Below are 12,969 nucleotides of genomic sequence, written 5' to 3' on the forward strand. Positions count from 1 at the left end.
ATGCAAAATATCCAACCCTCAACAAGGTAAAATTCACAAAATCTGGCATCTGATCTAAAATTATCAGGAGAAAAGGAGGAGAAAAGGACAACTCACACTGAGGAGAAAAATCGGGCACTTGGAACTGGCCCGAGAGCTGATGTAGATCTCAGTGTTAGGAGACAAAGACACTGACACGGCTGTTAAAGTGAATATAAAGTGTTGAAAACAGTTAAGCAGAGAAGAGAGACTCAAATATCCAGAATTGAAAATTACAATATCTCAGTTTAAAAATACACCAGATGGTTTTAGCAGCAAATTGGACACTGCTGAAGAAAAGACTGAAGACACAGCAGTAGGAACTAACCCAAATAAAACATGGAGAGAAAAGAGAATAAAAAGTTAACAGTCTCAATGACAGATGTGGACAACTCCCAGTGTCCTAATACATGTGTAATTAGTATCGCCGGAAGAAGGAAAGACAGTTTGGGACAGAAAGAGTAATTTGACAAAACAAAGTCTGAGATTTTTCCAAATTTGATGAAAACTATAAAACTCAATGAACCACAAGCACAGAAATATAAAGAAAACTACACCAAGGCACAACATAGTCAAATTTCTCAAAACCAACGATAAAGAGAAAAATAAAATAGGACAAAATACCCAGAGGAAAAAGACGCATTATATACGAAGGCATAGAAATAAGGCTGACAGCAGATTTCCTGTTGAGAACAACACAAGCAAGACGACAGGGAAGCAACATATTTAAAATCCTCAAAGGGGGAAGAAAACCCTGTCGACCTAGAACTCTACACCCAGTGAAAAGATCTCTCAAAGACAAAGGGGCGAAGAGTGTAAGTGCCTGGCACGAAGCTCTCATTACCAAGGCACCCACGTCAGAAGATACTGCTCGTGAATAAACATATCACCAGCCATGTGACACAGCTACTAGCAAAACAACCAGGCAGGGAACTGCTCCCCCAGCGTGGAGCCCCCCTTTCAGAAAACCCTGGGTGACCTAGGAAACTGAGCACCTGAATGACCCAGCCTACATCCTAATTCCCGCCCTTATGCTGCAAGCTTGCCAGTAATGAGCATGAAGCCCCAGACACCCCCCCGCCTCAGACCCTGATAAAGGCAGAGCCCCAGGTTCTCCCTCTCCCCTTCCAACCTTGCTGTGTGGCCGTGGGGTGTGCCATCTACCCTGCAGGAACTGTGAGTAATGAATCTTGTTCCTCAGCATTCCCTCATGGTTTTGCTGAAGTGCATCCTCTGGTCATAGTAAGAACCACAAGATTCCGGTCCAGCCACAGCATCAGTCCCAGCAGCAGGGGTGGGGGTGTCTACGAGGCTCACTACAATAATACAGGCCTAGAAAATGTCCCAGGCACTCCATCAACAAGCTGGGAGTGGCACAGCAAAGAGCAAATTAAATCCAAGTGAGCAGGAGAACAGAAATAACAGAAGTGAGGGCAGAAATCAATGCAAGTGAAGATAGGAAACCAATAGGGGAAATCAGGGAAACCAGCAGGTAGTTCTCTGAAAAGACTGATAAAATCGATAAACCTCTAGCCAGGCCAACCAAGAAAAAAAGAGAAGATACAAATTATTAACTGTCAGAAATGAAATATGATCCCATGGATATTAAAAGGACAATAAAAGAACTTTAAAACAACAAGTTCATACTGTGTAGTACACAGAACTATATTCAATATCTTGTAACTTATGGTGAAAAGGAATATGAAAATGAATATATGTATGCCCATGTATCACCGAAGCATTATGGTGCACACCAGAAATTGACACAACATTGTAAACTGACTATACTTCAATAATAATAATATATATATATATATATATATATATATATATATATATGAACATTCCATAAAATTAAAAAAAAATTTAAGAATTTTGTGAACAACTCTATACCCACAAATGTGATAATCTAGGTGAAATGAACCAATTCCCTTTAAGACACAAATATCCAAACTCACACAAGGTTACACAGATCATCTGAGTGGTCCCACATCTATTAAAGAAATCAGTAATGAATAACCTTCCAAACAGAAAGCACCAGGCCCAGATGGGCTCACTGGTGAGTTCTAACACTGGAGGAAGAAATGATACTAATTATTTAATCTCTCCCAGGAAACAGAAGCTAGGGAATGCTTCTTAACTCATTCTAGGAGGCCAAAATTGCCCTAATACAAAAACCAGACAAAGACATCACAAGACAGTGAAAGTAAACACCAATATCTCTCATGGTCATAGACACAAAAACCCTCAACAGAATATTAACAAATCCAATCCAATAATATATAGAAAGAATTACACACCACGACCAAGTGCAGTTTATTTCAGGGATGCAAAGCTAGTTCCACATTCAAAAATAAAAATCAATGCTATCACTTATACATGGAATCTAAATAAATAAATAAATAAATAAAAGACACAAATGAACTCATTTACATAACAAAAAAGACTCACAGACATAGGAAACAAACTTATGGTTACCAAAGGAGAAAGGTAGAAGGAGAGATAAATTGGGAGTTTGGGGTTAGCAGATACAAACGACTATATACAGAACAGAAAAACAGCAAGGTCTTACTGTACAGCACAGGGAACTATATTCAATAACTTCTAATCACCAATAATGAAAAAGAATATATATGTATATGTATAACTGAACCACTATGCTGTACACCAGAAATTGACACAACATTGTAAATCAGCTATACTTCAATAAATTAAAAAATCAGTGTAATCCATCACATCAATAAGCTAAAGAAGAAAAATCTTAAAATCATATCAACAGATGCAAAAAAGCATTTGACAAAATCCAACATCCATTCATTATAAAGACTCTCAGCAAACTAGGAATAGAGAACTTTCTCAACTTGATAAAGAATATCCTCAAAGCCCCCACAGCCAACATCATACTTAGTGGTGAGAAACTAGATATTTTCCCATACAGTTGGGAATAAGGCAAGAATGTTCTCTCTTGCCGTTCCTGATGAACATTGAACTGGAAGATTAGTATAGCATCGTACTAATCCAATGAGACATGAAAAGGAGGATAAAGGTATACAGATTTGGAAGGAAGAAATAAACTGTCTTTGTTTGCAGATGACATAGAATACACCCCGAAAATCTATTAAAAATAAACAAAAACCTCCTGAGCCAATAAACAGTTGTAGCAAGGTTTCAGACTACAATGTTAATATACAAAAATCGATCACTTTCCGATATACCAGCAGTGAACAATTGGAATTTGAAATTAAAAACACAACATTTACATTAGCATCAAAAAAAAAGAAATACTTAGAATCACTTATAAATCTAACTCCAAAAAAGTAAAAATGGATATGAAAAAGACTACAAAACTGATGAAAGAACTCAAAGAAAATCCAAATGAATGAATAGATAGTCCATGTTCACAGATAGGAAGCCTCAATGTTATTTAAATGTCAGTCCCTCCCACCTTGATCTGTAGACTCAATGCAATCCAGTCAAAATCCAAGCAAGCTATTTTGTGGATATCAACACACTGATTTAAAGTTTATGTTGAAAGGCAAAAAAACAGAGCATCCAATACAATATCGAAGGAGAAGAACAAAGTTGGAGGACTGACACTCCCTGATTTCAAGACTTAATATAAAGTTACAGTAATCAAGACAGTGTGGTATCAATGAAAGACTAGGCAAGTAGATCAATAGAATAGAATACAGACTCCAGAAAAAGACGTACACAAATATAGTTGACTGTGTTTTGACAAAGGAGCTAATCAATACAATGGAGGAAGGATAGTCTTTCCAACAAATGATACGGGAACAACTGGACACACACATACACAAGAATGGATCTAGACACAAACCTCACAATTTTCACATAAAAGTTCCAGAAGATAATATAGAAGAAAATCTGGGTTACCTTGGCTGGGCAAGGATGTTTTACATACAACACCAAAGAGGTGATTCATGAAAGAAAAAAAATCTGTAAGATAGAGTTCATTAAAATTCAAAACTTCTCCTCTGTGAAAGACACTATCAAAAGAATAAACAGATAAGCCACAGACAGAGAGAAAATATTCACAAAATGCATAATCGATAAAGAATTTGTATCTGAAATATATAAAGAACTCTTAAAACTCAACAACAAAAAAATCCCAAACAACCCAATTAAAAACTGGGCCAAAGACCTGAATAGATGCCTCAGCAAAAGAGACATACAGGTGGCAAGTAAGCAAAGAAAAGATGTTCAACATCCTGTTATCGGGGAGATGAAGCTAAAACAACAAGATACACACACTGCACTCCCATCACAATGCTGAAACCCCAAACACTGACCACACCAAGTGCTGGTAAGGATGTGGAGCTACAGGGGATCTCATGCATGGCCGGTGGGAATGCAAAATGGCACAGCAGCTTTGGAAGACAATTTGGCAGTTTCTTACAAAGCTAAACAGTCTTATCATTAAATACAGCAATCACACTCCTTGGTATTTAACCAAAGGAGTTGAAAACTAATGTTCACACAAATATCTCCACACGAATGTTTATAGCAGCTTTACTCATAATTGACAAACATTGGAAGCCACTTAAGACGTTCTTCAACAGGTAAATAGATACAACTGTGGTACATCCCAACTGTGGAATGCTATTCAGCACTAAAAAGAAGTGAGCTGTCCAGTCACACAGAAAGACGTGGAGGAAACTTACATGCTTATTGCTAAATGAAAGAAGCCGGTCTGAAAAGGCTACATAGTGTATGATTCCATACATGTTGTATGATGTGACATTTTGGAAAGAGCAAAACTGTAGAAACGGTAACAAGATTAGTGGTTGCTAGGAACGGGGGTGCAGGAAGAGAAGAGACAGAGCACAGGGGGTTTTTAGGGCAGTGCAACTATTTTGTGTGATACCGTGATGGTGGGAACATGACATATGCATTGTCGTAATTCGCAGAATGTACAACACCAAGAGTAAAGCCTAATGTAAATTATGGACTTTAATTAATAGTGTATCAAAAAATAGTGTATCAATACTGGTACATCAGTTGTAACAATGTATCACAGTAACTCAGGATGTTAATGGCAGAGGAAACTTCGTGATAGGGAGGGTATATGGGAATTCTCTGTACTAGTCCCTTAAAACTCCTCTCAGAAATAAAGTGTACTAGATTTTTTTAAAGAAGATGAAATTTTTTTCAGACATACAGAAACTAGAAGAAGCAGCAGACCCACACAACATGCAATGATAAAGCGAGTTTTTCACACAGCGAAAAAAATTGTGACAATGAATATATGTATGTTCATGTGTAACTGAAAAATTGTGCTCTACATTGGAATTTGACACAACATTGTAAAATGACTATAACTCAATTAAAAATGTTAAAAAAAAAAAGAGCTATCTGACAAAGTTTTTTTTTAAGTAATGAAACTACTTCAGTGAGCAGTTGATGAACAATCTTGAAACAAATGAAATGAAAAGGTGTAACGTATGTAATGGGAATATCAAAAGGAGAATAAAGAATAGAGCAGAATACATTTTTTTAAAAAGTGAGTTTTTCGGGCAGAAAGCAAATAATAACAGATGGAAATTTGGATCTATACAAAAGGATGAAGAACACTGGTTATCACTGTAACTATGTGGGTAAAGGTATAAGGTTATTTTTTAGTGTGCCTCAGCCCTGGATAAGAGTGTCTCTTCTCACTTTGTTCACTGCAGTGCTGTCTGACTGTTTTTACTGTGGGCAAGAATTGCTTTTACAATTACAATAACAAAAATACGTTCTGTCCTCCAAGAGTCTTCCCACCGCACTCTGCTTTTGAGAAGGAGCTCCATTTCCAAACCCCAGACCATGGTCAGGGAGCTGATGCAGGGATGCTGATAAAGAGACTCGCCAGTCAGAAACACAGCCCCTCGCCCCCACCCTGTGTCAGCCAGGAAGGGCTGCCCAAAGCCCCGCTCACACGGGCGTCCTCAGCTCCACCTGCTCCCCCACCCCACCCCTGCTTTCTGACGTCTCCCCCAGGGGAGGGGGAAGGTGTCGTGTCCACTCTCCGTGTCTTGGGCCTCTGACTGAGATTATTGCCCACAGACACATCAAACACCACTGAGGGGTTAAGGCAGGGGCAGCATCCCAAGTAAAAGGTGTTAGAGCTGGACCTTCTCTCCTGCCTCCATCAGTGAGACTAGCCGGGGGGGGGGGGGGGGGGTCCTCATCCCAGGGTCGAGGCCACAGCAATGACAAGATGCAAAATTAACCACAAGGCGTCGCTACTGCACAGCTGTTGTGTTGAGAGCATCCAGCTGAGGTGGTCTGAAGAGAGAAAAATTTTGTTCTTCACTTTAAGCCATTTGTAGCCAGAAAGTCGAATTAACCACAGTTCCAGACATGCGCAAAATCTTCTCTGCTATCTGTACTGTACAGGTGGCCGCGATTTGTTGTTGATCTAAGAATACTGGTGAACTCAAATGTATTCATTTACGGAAAATGATTGGAAAGTGTCTCAAAAATAATTTCTCATCTTACAACGAACCACCTTAGTAAGAGGCTAGCAATGCCTGGGTCAGGGAAGGAGTCTGCAATGATTAATTTCATGCGTCCACTGGCTAGGCTGTGGTGCTCAGATGTGTGGTCAAATACCAGTCTAGGTGGTGTTGTGAGAGTATATTTTAGATGTGGTTAACACTTCAGTCATTAAACTTTGAGTAAAGCAAATTACCCTCCAGGTGAGGCCCTGAGAGCGAAGACTGAAATCCCAGGTCCTTGAAGTAAGCGCCTCTCAACGCACATGTGTCTGTAGCTACAGACGGAACGCGCTCTGAGTGACGTACTCACAGGACACCTGGGGACCGGGAGCTGGGGGTCTCCCTGCTGCCCTACAGAATGCAGGGAGGGCTGCGGACCAGGGCAAGCAGTCCCCCTCTGAGCACGCACCCATGATTCCTCAATTTCAAGTTGTTCTGACTCCAACAGGCCCCTAGACTCAGCACTTCAAGAAAGAAACGCGCCTGGGGGTCTGTCTGGTCGTGACCCAGACCTGAGGTTGGGGGAGTTTACTGGGAGCATATCCCCTTCCCTAGGGTCAGCACACGGATGAAGCCAGGGAGACATGAACTCTCCAGGAACAGTAAGAACACGAGGGGCCCCCCAGGGAGGGTACATGTGATGGTTGCTCCAGAACAGTCAGGAGTGTTCTGGAAAATGTGCTCCAGGGCAAGGACCACGTCTTACTCCTTTCTGCTTCTGACTGCAGATGTATGCATCGGAAGACACTGCCTTTAGGAGTCTAGAAAAGGGATCTTGCACAAGCCTGGCCACCCCATGGAAAACGCATGGCCAGCTCTAGTGACGGTAAATCCTTGCTGAACAACTGGAGCGGGGCTTTTGGGGGCTGGACTGATTCCCCAGGCTCTCAGGGCCCTCCTGCTTACAAGGCCACTCTGACAGCTGATCTGGCCTGCCTGGGGGCTGCCACTGCCGTCAGCTCACAGTGAAGGATGTGATCTCCAGGGTGATCCAGAAACAGAAGAACACGGCATGTGGCTGGTCCACCCTTCTCCCATTGGAGAATGTGGGGTGTGTAAACCTCGAAACCAAATCAAGAGGAAGCAAATTTTCTGGGTCTGGTAGCCGCAGACCTCCTGCGTCCAGGTGGGGCCGCCTGTAGTTACATCACTCTCTCTGCCCCAGACACAGAGGCCAGCTTCTGCTGGGCTCCCACACTGCCAGTGGAGTGGCCAGGTACCTGGGGCCACATTACAGACACCCTGGTCTGCAGTAGCCTTGTCCTCACACTGGAAAAAAGGCCCAGGCTGTAATTAGCTCAAGGTGAAAGGAGACAAGTGCTTTCTCGTTGTAGCCACTTCACGGTTTAAATCGATGTTACTTAGAAACCAGAAGCACTGATTGCTTTTCTCTCGGGAGCTCCAGTTCCCTGGAAGGAGGGACCAGAGGGTGAGTGCTGGGTCTAGAGTCCACCATGGAGCCGTCTGTCAGGGAGGGTTAGGCTGGGGGTCCTGTGCTAAACACTCCAAGCAGGTTCAGGAACTTCACAACTTCTGGGGCTCCTGCCAGGTGTGGCTCCTGTCTGTGGGCTGCCCCAGCCAAGGTGCTGGGGGACACAACCAGATCTTCCTAACTCGCAGCTTGTCCTCCGGGCCCTCCTCCTGCCTAACGAAGCCACAGTCTCCCCACTCTGGCCTGATGATGGGTCCCCCTGCTCCACCTACAGGCAGGAGGAGCCAGAGGAGCACCAGAGGGTCTACTTCCACCCAAAGGAGACTGAGGGGTCTCTAGCCAGGCCTACGTACCCTGGTGAGTGGTCAGAGCATCCCAAGAAGCAGTGGCGTCTGCCTGGCCAACTCTCCCAAGTCTGGGGCAACCAGCTGCAGGGTCGGCCTCTCCATGGAGCCCCTCCCCTCCTGCTGGCCTCAGGGCCACAGAAGCTCCCTCTCCCCTGGCTCCTCAGCATCCACTGGGCCTGACTACTCTGTGGGGTCCGGCCAAGCTGGCACCTCCTTCCTCTTCCTGAGGAGGGCCTCTAGTCCTGGGGGAGATCCTGGCTGCAAAGCCAGTCCTCTGGGGCCCCTGAGCAGCATCCTCGGCCTCAGCCTCCTCATCTGTATGATGGGGACATTTCTAGTGCCTGCACCCCAGAGTGAGAGGTTGGAGAAGCCCACGTGAGACCAAAGGGCTCAGGGCCACCTAGGAACTGCCAGTCATCACTTCTCTCCTACACCTGCTCAGGAATCAGCCAGGCAGGGCTTTGTGTGAGGTGACTCAGCTGTGACTGAGCCCTTCTAGTTTTGGTAGCTGGTGGGGTCCCGAATTATCAACCTCTGGTTGGGAGTCTCAGGCAGTGGCCCAGGGGGCATGATGTGGGCCTCGCAAGCCCTTCTGCTTGGTCTTCACAATGTGGCAGGTGGACCTTGGGTGCATTCCTCACTGTCTTTAGTCATAAACACCACCGGGTTTCTCCTCTGCTGTTTTGACGACTTCTACAGAGAGAGCCGTGTCAGAACTAAAGATAAGGAAAACATTTTTGACAGTGTGTGAAAGAAACTGGCAGAAGTGTATCTAATTTGGCAGAAGGTCTCCTTAGAGCAGAGATGAGCGGGCTCGCCAAGGAGATGTTCATGGGCAGGATGAGGGGAGGGGCCTATCCTTTCCTCCTCAGCCTCCTGGGGGCCAGTGAGAGAAGCAGGGCTGATCTGTTGGCACCTCCCACGAGGTCCCTCGTCCTGGAAGTGATGGGTGCTCGGGGACGGCCCCATGGGGCTGAGCCTGTGCGGCCTCCTCCAGCTCTGTGGGGCTCCAAGTGTGTCCCCCAAGACCTCCCCTGGCTCAAGAAGCTGCCAGGGTTGGGGCCAGAACAACCCAATGTAGACACCTCGGCTAGCAGGAGAGGCTCCCGTGGAGCTCAGGAGCCACCATGTCCACACGGTCCCCTGTGGTGGGCAGGGCATGGCTGTGCTGTCATACATGTAACCCTGCACAGATCCACGTATGGCTCAAATAAATGTCTGTGCTTCTGCACATGGCTAGCCCCATCTGGGGCATACACACCCCTAGGCTGGTGTTCTACACGGCATTCACACCCACACGGCACAGCTGTGGCCTCTCTTGGTGGCTTGCACATGGCCTGATCCCCTCATCTGGGTGAGTCAGGCTGGGACCAGCCAGTGGATGCTAGTGGTCATCTGAGGATGTGTCCCAGCTACAGAGCCAGTCCTCTGGGGGACCCTGAGCAGTGTCCCGAGGCCTGCGGGACATCCAAGTGGAGACCCAGAAGGTGCTCAGACTGGGAGAGGCAGGCTTGGGACACTGTGGGCACACACGAGCTGCAGACGGGATAAGAAAGGGAGTGGAGATGCCAGGATGTGTGCGGGGGCAGCCTCCAGGGAGCATGCGAGGGCCAGTTTGGAGGAAGACCCAGAAGGGGAGGGGAGGAGGGGGTCCGTAAAAGGCTCCAGAAGAACAGAAGTCAGAGGCCGGCATGCTGTAGTCCCTGAGAGGAAAGGGAGAGGCAGGAACTCCGTGAGGGGAAAGTGGGGACGGGTGGGAGGCTGGGGTGCAGTGAAGGCTACAGGGGCTCTACCACGGGTCAGCTGCCCAGCTCTGGCAGGGTTCCCACAATCACAGATCACCTGGGCCCACAGAAAAGGGCACTCCTGTGTGTTTTAATCTGATTGCCACTTTGCTGAGGTGGGGACTGGGGTTCTGTTGGAGAAGCCAACACTCCACCTCCTTATTTGAAGGAGGAGCAAAGAGAAAGGACAAGCCTGTAACACCTGGAAGAGATGCTGACTATACTACCAGGTTAGAAATCTACTGACAGTTAGGGAACTCTCCCCAACCACAGCTGACACAACCTCTACCCAATAGCCTTAGGGACACAGTGGTTAATTTCTCCTGCACCCATGGGGTGGCATCGACGCAGCATCCACACACAGTCAGGTGCTCATCCCCTTGGGTCATTACCTGTGGGTCCAGGCGAGGCGTGCTGGTATACACACCCATCTACCTTGGCACCCTTTCAAAACCTGGCTAAAGTGACAGCTCTTAGGGTGTAAGTTGACAGGGATGGGAAGATGGAGGAAGAGACAACAATGTGATTAGAAGCCAGAAAACACACAGATATGCAATGAATGACTCAGCAGACCCAAAACCGGAATTATAGCCAGAGTGTGGGAAGCTCCGGATGGAGGCAGTCCACACCTCAGAACCCCGGGGACTGGCAGGTTCAGGTTCTGCTGGAGGTGGAAGAGGGGTCCTGTACCAAGAATGACTGGTGGAAAGTATGTCTATGACGTCAGAAGATTCTCAAGACCCCTGTCCTGACTCAGAGCCAGGGAACACTCCCCTCCCTCTGGATAAAGCTTTGAGTTTTAGTCTCTGGAGAGTAAAAGAAGGATCTGCAGGCTGGGAGAGAAGACCCAGTGAGGTTCCCAAAGCACAAATAAGTCCTAAGAGAGCATCTGCCTATGACACCAAGGTCCTGCCCCTACCCTGGACCCCAGGAGACGTGGGAGCGTCTCCTGGGGGGCAAACAACTGGTGTCATCATCAGACTGCAGGACTGTGCAGCCTTCTGACGTCACAGTAACGCCGCATCATCTTGAAGCCAGCGGGGCTGCAGGGGTCCCTCCGTCCACAGCATGACTAAGACACCAGCTGGTAAATGCAGAGCCAGTTCCAGCTCAGGTCTGCTGACCCCACAGAGGACAAACCCTCAACAGCCCAGGACATCGTGGCAGATGGAAGCTTCTCATGGAGGTACTGAGGACCCAGAACTCTGAGGCCAGGCTCCCTCGTACCTCCCAGAATCCTCGGGTCAGAGGGCAGAATCTGGAAAACCTAAAGTTCTTATAGGATCAGAGCAACCTCCTTAGAGCTCATAGTTCTTCAACATCAAGGTCCTTCACACCAGCATAGCGTGTCCACTCCAGGATGTCCCTTCTCCCGTGACCACCAGCCACATCCCAAACATGGTCTCCCTGAGACATCTTCCAAATCCCACAGCAGATGGCCCTCCACAGGGAGTGCAGCCCACACACATCTGTTAAGGGCAAGGCTGAGTCCATCCTGGTTGGAGCCCTGCCCAGGGCCAACCTGGGATTGGGTTGGAACTGTCTCTCCCAGGGCAGCTCTCTCGGCCGTTGCCCACCTGTCCCCAACCATGAACAGAGGTCTTCCCTGAGATGTGGCCCGTGGAGGGGGCCCTGCACCACCTCATGCCTACCTTCCAAAGCCTCTCGGTTCCCTCACCACCTGCACACTCACCTGCACTTGAAGCTGACCTCTAGGGCCCTCTTCCCACCCATGTTACTCTTGTGGTTCTTTAGACCAGCCAGGCGAGCACACTTGCACCAGCCGTCACTTTCCCAGGCATCCGTGCCTCTCAGCATGGCTGCTCTTGGGAATTACCTGGCAGCCTTGAAAATGAGTCCTGACGCCGTGCTGCGTGCACTGGGGGAAAAGGGGGGGGGGGGGCTTCTGGCTGAGCTGGTGCAGGTGTACCAGGCTCCCTCCATGTGTACTGTTTCGGTGTCAGAAAGGGCGAGAGGCCAAGTGAATCTTCAGAGGAAACAGGGCAGAGACCCCAGGAGAGGGTGAAGGCAGGAGGTCCCACGCAGAGACGGACGTGGCGATTCACTCTGAGCATCTTGTTCTCCCCCAGCCCTGGCCTCTTCTACCTCTTCTCCAGGCAGCCAGAGCAGGGGCCTCGAGCGGCTCCCCAGAATGGTGTCACCTCAGCTTGCAGAGGGGACACTGCAGGGTTGGTATTGCCCACACCCCAGCACTTGTGTGCCAGCATGACTGGGTACGACCCAGATAGCAGTTGGAAATGAGGCCCAGAATTTCTAAGAATTTTCCTTCATTCACATGTCAGATGGAAGCTCCAGGTTAGCCTCAAGGGCCGCATTCCCAGGGAAGTCAAAGTGTGTTGACAGTTCAGGCTGAAGTGTCTAGAAGCCCAAACCTAAGTTCCACCTGGGAGAGATAAAGCCCCACCTGACACAAAAGTGTAAGATGCCTTCAGGTATGGCTGAACCCAGGAGCTCTGCAAAGGCCATTGGAGAGCGCTCTCTTCCTCCCCCTCTCACTTCTACCTTTCTCTCTCTATTGCTCAGCTCTGCCTCTCTCCAGATTGTCCATACTCTCCTCCTGCAGGTACTTCCTCCTGTGGCTAGGAGAGAGGACTTGGGGCAGCCCCCATTTCACGCCCCACACACTGACAACCCCAGCAGAAAGACTTCTCTCTGACCCCGGAAAACTCTGATTTAAACATACCCGGTCTGCGACTTAGACCTCAGGGGAAAGGGCAGTTCCACGGAGGAGATGTGGGTTCTGCATGTGGCATCAGGGAGAGGCCTGAGATGGAGGAGTCCACCCACCACCCAGTCCCCAGGAAGGTGACTCGTCAGAGCCATCGGGACAGAGACGGCGTCCTCACCACAGACAAGCTCCCGCTCACAGT

Source organism: Camelus dromedarius, chromosome 18 (genome assembly GCF_036321535.1).
Source record: "Camelus dromedarius isolate mCamDro1 chromosome 18, mCamDro1.pat, whole genome shotgun sequence".
Lineage (NCBI taxonomy): Eukaryota > Metazoa > Chordata > Mammalia > Artiodactyla > Camelidae > Camelus > Camelus dromedarius.